The 6,023-nt window shown below is 40.0% G+C and overlaps 1 non-coding gene across 1 annotated transcript; it reads left to right on the forward strand.

The window, feature by feature from the left end:
- The first annotated feature begins 917 nt into the window (after window positions 1–917).
- LOC145408137 (5S ribosomal RNA) lies at window positions 918–1,036 on the forward strand. Its single transcript, XR_013898883.1, has one exon. It is a non-coding gene; the product is annotated as a 5S ribosomal RNA (ribosomal RNA).
- The last annotated feature ends 4,987 nt before the right edge of the window (window positions 1,037–6,023 follow it).

The following is a 6,023-nucleotide window of genomic DNA, read 5'->3' on the forward strand; positions in this document are numbered from 1 at the left end:
TGTAGATCACTGGAACACCAAAGCTAAAACACATTCTAGTTCCGTTTGTACATTACCTTAGGTCTTCAACACATATGGAAGAGACTTTGTGCGGAGTCCATGATTTGTCCTGGTCTCGCCAAAGTATGCATAGTATGCTTTTTATTTTAGTAAAGTCTATAATATTTCCTTATTGTTTCTTTATGAAAAATTCTCCACAGATGTATGAGAAACTGTCGGAACAGTTAATACAGCCACATGCAGCCATCGTCAGATAAACTGACTCTGAAACAAATAACAAAGTACAATGAACTCTACAAAAAGTAAACTTGTATAATGAACTTTAGGACAGCACTAGAGCTAATCACATGTTTGCAATGTACCGTCCGAACAGTACTAAGGAAAGCTGTAAACTGTTACACTACTTTGTTTCTCCTTCCAAACCTCTTTCTCACGGTTTGATATTCATATTCAGTCCCGTTTTAAGTCAAATAATGGTACCAGATTCACACTTACGTCTCTAAAATAATGAGCAAGAATGGTTATGCTACCTTGTGCGACTTACGACAGAATCTGGTCAGCTTAATTTTTTTCTGAGCCCTTTGATTTCAGATCTAATTTTCTAGTCAAACTGTGCGGGATGCTAAAATTTCAGCATAATATCTGAATTCAGTGTATGAAAATTGGTAAGTAACAAACAATAAATCCAGAACACTTTCTATTTTTGCAGAAATGTGTTATTACAGCCTTTTAGGAGAGTGAGAGACTGACGAGGAGAGTGTCTGTGAGTGAGGTAGAGGGGGGAGAGGGAGGGGGAGGTCAAGGATGAGATGGAGGCATGGAATGGAGAAGTATATGAGAAAGAGAGGAGTGTGAGCTGGGAGCAGGGCAATGAAATGGCGGGGGACAGGGCGACATGGAGGCGATTTTTTTTTTTTTTTTTCAGCGATACCACGTTGAGTACACCGCTTCCCGTCCGATCAGCGAAGTTAAGCAACGTTGGGTCTGGTTAGTACTTGGATGGGTGACCGCCTGGGAACACCAGATGCTGTTGGCATCCCTACGTGTAAAGTGGGGTTGATGGAGGATTAGTGCCCTTCCCTGTAAAACAATTAACTCTAAACCCTTGGCCACCCCGTCTGGGATACATGGCGTCTGGCAATGAATGAATGAATGAAATCAAAGTAAATTAAACACACTGAACGTAACAGGGATATTCTATGCCTCTGCGACCCATCGAAATTCCTATTGCGGCTCACTTTTGGCTCGTGACCCATAGTGAACCACGTACCTAGAATAACGAGCGACACTAACCCATGCCGTTGGCTAATGGGATTTCTACACACAGTTTCATGAGCACCTGACTACAGTCAACAATTCTAGACCAAGAAAGGAAAAGCCGAAAGACTTTGAAAAATTTATTATACCTCGATGTGTGGGGAACGTTACCTATCTTAGGGCTTGGTAATGAGTGGATTAAGCTTATGGGAGACCGCTCATAGTGAGGGGACTAATAACATGTTGTGACATCTTAGAACCCAACCTGGTACATAAAATCAATGGATAAGGTAAGATGAAGTTATCTTGGATTTGTTTAGGTTAGTTTAGGATAAGTTAGGATGGATTAGGTGGGATCAGGACAAGCAAGTACACATTACAAGAATCAGCTCAACAGCCACATAATTATCATACCAGAAAATATATTTCCCTCGTTAGAACCGCATTCCTAATGACGGTTGCAGGATCATTAACACATAATGACATTATGTAATTACGAGCCCCTGCTGCACGAAAATATGTCTACACAGTGAGCTGGAAAGCAGAGGGCAGGTGTCGATATTTGTAGAGGACATCGATTAAATAGTAGGACTAGGCAAAGACGGTATTAATCTAATTACACACACACACACACACACACACACACACACACACACATAGATAGATAGATAAATAGATACAGTATACACACACACACACACATCAGAGAGTGAGAGACTGACGAGGAGAGTGTCTGTGAGTGAGGTAGAGGGGGGAGAGGGAGGGGGAGGTCAAGGATGAGATGGAGGCATGGAATGGAGAAGTATATGAGAAAGAAAGGAGTGTGAGCTGGGAGCAGGGCAGTGAAATGGCGGGGGACAGGGCGACATGGAGGCGATTTGTTTGTGAACATCTCTAACGGGATTAAGGCGTCTGGCAATAGAGAGAGAGAGAGAGAGAGAGAGAGGGAGAGAGTGAGAGAGAGAGAGGACTTGGCAAAGGCGGTATTCATCTAATTATATATATATATATATATATATATATATATATATATATATATATATATATATATATATATATATATATATATATATATATATATATATATATATATATATATATATATATATATATATATATATATATATATATATATATATATATATATATATATATATATATATATATATATATAAATATATACATATATATATATATACATAAATATATACATATATATATATATATATATATATATATATATATATATATATATATATATACACACACACATATACTGTATATATATATATATATATATATATATATATATATATATATATATATATATATAAACACACTCATGAGGTCTGATCGAAAAGTATCCATTTTTTTTTTTTCTTTTTTTTTTTTATACCAGTAAGAGCAATGGGATGTGACTCAGTACAGCATGACCTTGAATCGTTGTGAGCATGCTCGCATATGTTGCGCTGCAGCTCAGTCCAGTCCCTGCAGAGCAGCGTGTGTTTGAGGACTTTTTCTTGCTCGTCACATATTCATTTTGTGCAGCGATGACCGAGCAAATCAAGTAACGTTATTGTATCAAATTTTGTCAAAAACCTAGTGACAAAGAATCTGAAACTATCAGCAAGATTCAGTACGCTTTTGACGATGAAGCTATGGGTGTTACGCAAATTAAGAAAGCGTTAGGAGAAATACTTTGATGTGGTTTGGCCACGTGGAGAGGATGGAGAGCAAGAGACTAACGAGGAGAGTAGGTGAGTGAGGTGAAGGGGGAAGAGGGAGGGGGAGGCCAAGGATGAGATGAAGGGATGGAGTGAAAACAGGTATATGAGAGAGGGTGGTGTGAGATGGGAGCAGGGAAGTGAAATGATGGGAGACAGGGCTACATGGAGGGGATTCATTTGTGGCCACCCCTTTCGGGATTACAACTGAAGGGAGTACCCAAGTAATAAAGGAATTATGGAATGTTACCGTACGGTATTCCTAACCCCTTAATTTCGAAAATTCTCTCCTACTCCGATGAAGAGCTTGCCAATATATCAGGAACATAACACAGAATTTGTCATCTATTTGAAGGAATTTGTGAGAAAGCTGGCAGGGAAGGCAAACCACATAATAGATTGAGAAAGGTAATATTTTCATATAAGATAGCCTACGGAGTGTAATCTGGATTTTATTCTTACTACTACCAAAGAGTCTTATCATTCTTACGAGGTGACTTTCGGAACTTTGGAGGAATTATACATAGTCTTAATGAACTACTTCCCTTCAAGACTTGAATGTTGTTGTTGCTATTGTTTTTGCTCTTGTTGTTGTTGTTGTTGTTGTTTTGTTGTTGTTGTTGCCTCAGGCTAATCTGAAATGTGAACCCATCGGACTGCACGCTGAAGCAACCTTCTTCCTGCATTTAACCATCATCGTTTTGAGGGATAGGGATGCAGTTTGTGGACATTTGTATAACCTGGCAGCAGTACCGTCTGATTATATCGGTGTCACCCCGTGACGGCAGCCCTCCACAGCATAGCTAAACTTGAATAAAATCGTGATGAGAAAGCATTAATAAAGAAATCCTCTACATTCCTTTAGCCTATCTTGGCCGGAGCAGTTCTTCTGATCTGTTCAGGAGAACGCCAAACGATCATTTCAACTGGGCGTAAGTCATAGGAATCTGAGAGTGTTAATGAGAAAGGGAGAGGCAGGATGAGCAGGCGGGGAATCTGGCACAAGTTGAGAGGCAATAGAGCTGAGCGAGGCAACTTGTGAGGTGCCTTTGTCCTGCACACAACCCACCACCCAGCAGGATGGGCGATGAACACCACGCAGTATTATCACCCACATTATCACACCATTTCCCAATAACGCGTGCCACTGCTTGAGTACTAATACTAAACAATCCAACAGATATATAACACCACTATATCCCTGTAACACATATTACTGCTTGGGTATAAATATCAGACCATGCCAAGCAAACACTGAAAGTCATCATCCTTATAGCACGTCACTTCTTAGGTACTACCATTGGACTGTCCCACGCAATCATTTCGACACGCAATCCCTGTAGCACATGCATCTCCTTGGTTATATTAATACTGTACCTCTCCACGCAGATATCACTACATTTTATCCATTAGCACATGTCATTTCTTGGGTACTAATACCGAAACATCCCACTCCCAGTATTGTGCCTTCTCCATGTAACGCATGCCACTGTAATTCTTGATCTATGGGGAATGAGGATTTGACGATATCATCTTTTATCCTTTCTGTACAACATTATTTTCAATTCATTATTCTTGCTAGCAGATTATTCACCGAATTTCGGCCAAGGAAAACATATTGCTAGCAGTGAAGTTAATGAAAGCTTTATGCAGGTCAAGAGTGTGTATATCTATCTATATATATATATATATATATATATATATATGGAGCCTCTGTGGTAGGCTATAATGGTAGAGTGTGAGTTTCGCACGCTGGTGAGCGGGGGTTCGCCTCCCGCCAGAGTTGTAAATACTTTGGGAAGCGTTCACCAAGCCACTTGCTACCTTGTCGGACACAAGAGGTGCTGTGGTTGAACCAGTGTCGCATACTAGTATGCTTGCACCCAATCGGCTTAAGGCGGGCCGATTACACTTGGTTCACAGACTACACACACATCCAAAGCCACTGCAACACTACAATCACACTCACAAGCACTTCTCACACTACATACAGTCTCTACCAGAAAGCCTAAGCCACTAGGTAGAGATACATTGGCTGTATCGTCCCTGCTTCGGGAGGGATAGGCCGGTCCTGCAGTGGATCTCAACTGCTGCTGATATATATATATATATATATATATATATATATATATATATATATATAATATATATATATATATATATATATATATATATATATATATATATATATATATATATATATATATATATATATATATATATATATATATATATATATATATATATTCAGCCCCTCTCCCGGTGACGACTCAAGGTGCTTGGAACCACTGTCTGACTCTCTTCTTCATTTCTGCAACATTCGTGGCCTTCCTCTAACTTTCGCTCTGTTGAGCACCACCTCTCCTTCCCTAAACCTCACCTTCTTTTCCTAACTGAGACTCAGCTGTCTGAGGCAACTGACAGCAAACCCATTTCTGTATCCTCCTACTTTCTCTATACTCATTTCAAAGCCAAAGGTGGCTGCTGTGTATATTTACGCAACAACTTATCTTGCTCTCGTGTTCCTGAACTCGATTCTTCTGAATTCTCTACACTCTGGCTTCGGCTTTCCTGTCATTCTCTGACTAAATATATCTGTGTTGTTTACTTATCTTCTAACTCTACTGACTATCAAAAATTCTTTAACTATCTTACTTCAACGATGGAACACATTCTATCCATTTCTCCTTTCTCTGAAATCTCCATTCTTGGAGATTTCAATATTCACCACCACCTTTGGCTCTCCTCTCCTTTCGCTGATCCACCTGGTGAACAAGCCTACACCTTTTCTATCCTTAATGACCTAGAGCAGCTTGTACAGCACCCTACCCGTATCCCTGACCGCCTTGAAGAGAGCTCCAACATGCTTGATCTCTTCCTTACACTAATCCTTCTGCTTACGCTGTTAATCTTTTCTCTCTGTTGGGCTTCTCCTATCACAACCTTATCACCTTAACCTGTCCTATCGCTCCTGTGTGGCCTGCGGACCCTCCAAAAAACGTCGTCTTTGGCACTTTGGAGTTGCGGATTGGGAGGCCCTCA

The sequence above is a fragment of the Coenobita brevimanus genome, chromosome 75, assembly GCF_032717465.1.
Source record: "Coenobita brevimanus isolate Jiangsu-jjx chromosome 75, ASM3271746v2, whole genome shotgun sequence".
Classification (NCBI taxonomy): Eukaryota; Metazoa; Arthropoda; class Malacostraca; order Decapoda; family Coenobitidae; genus Coenobita; species Coenobita brevimanus.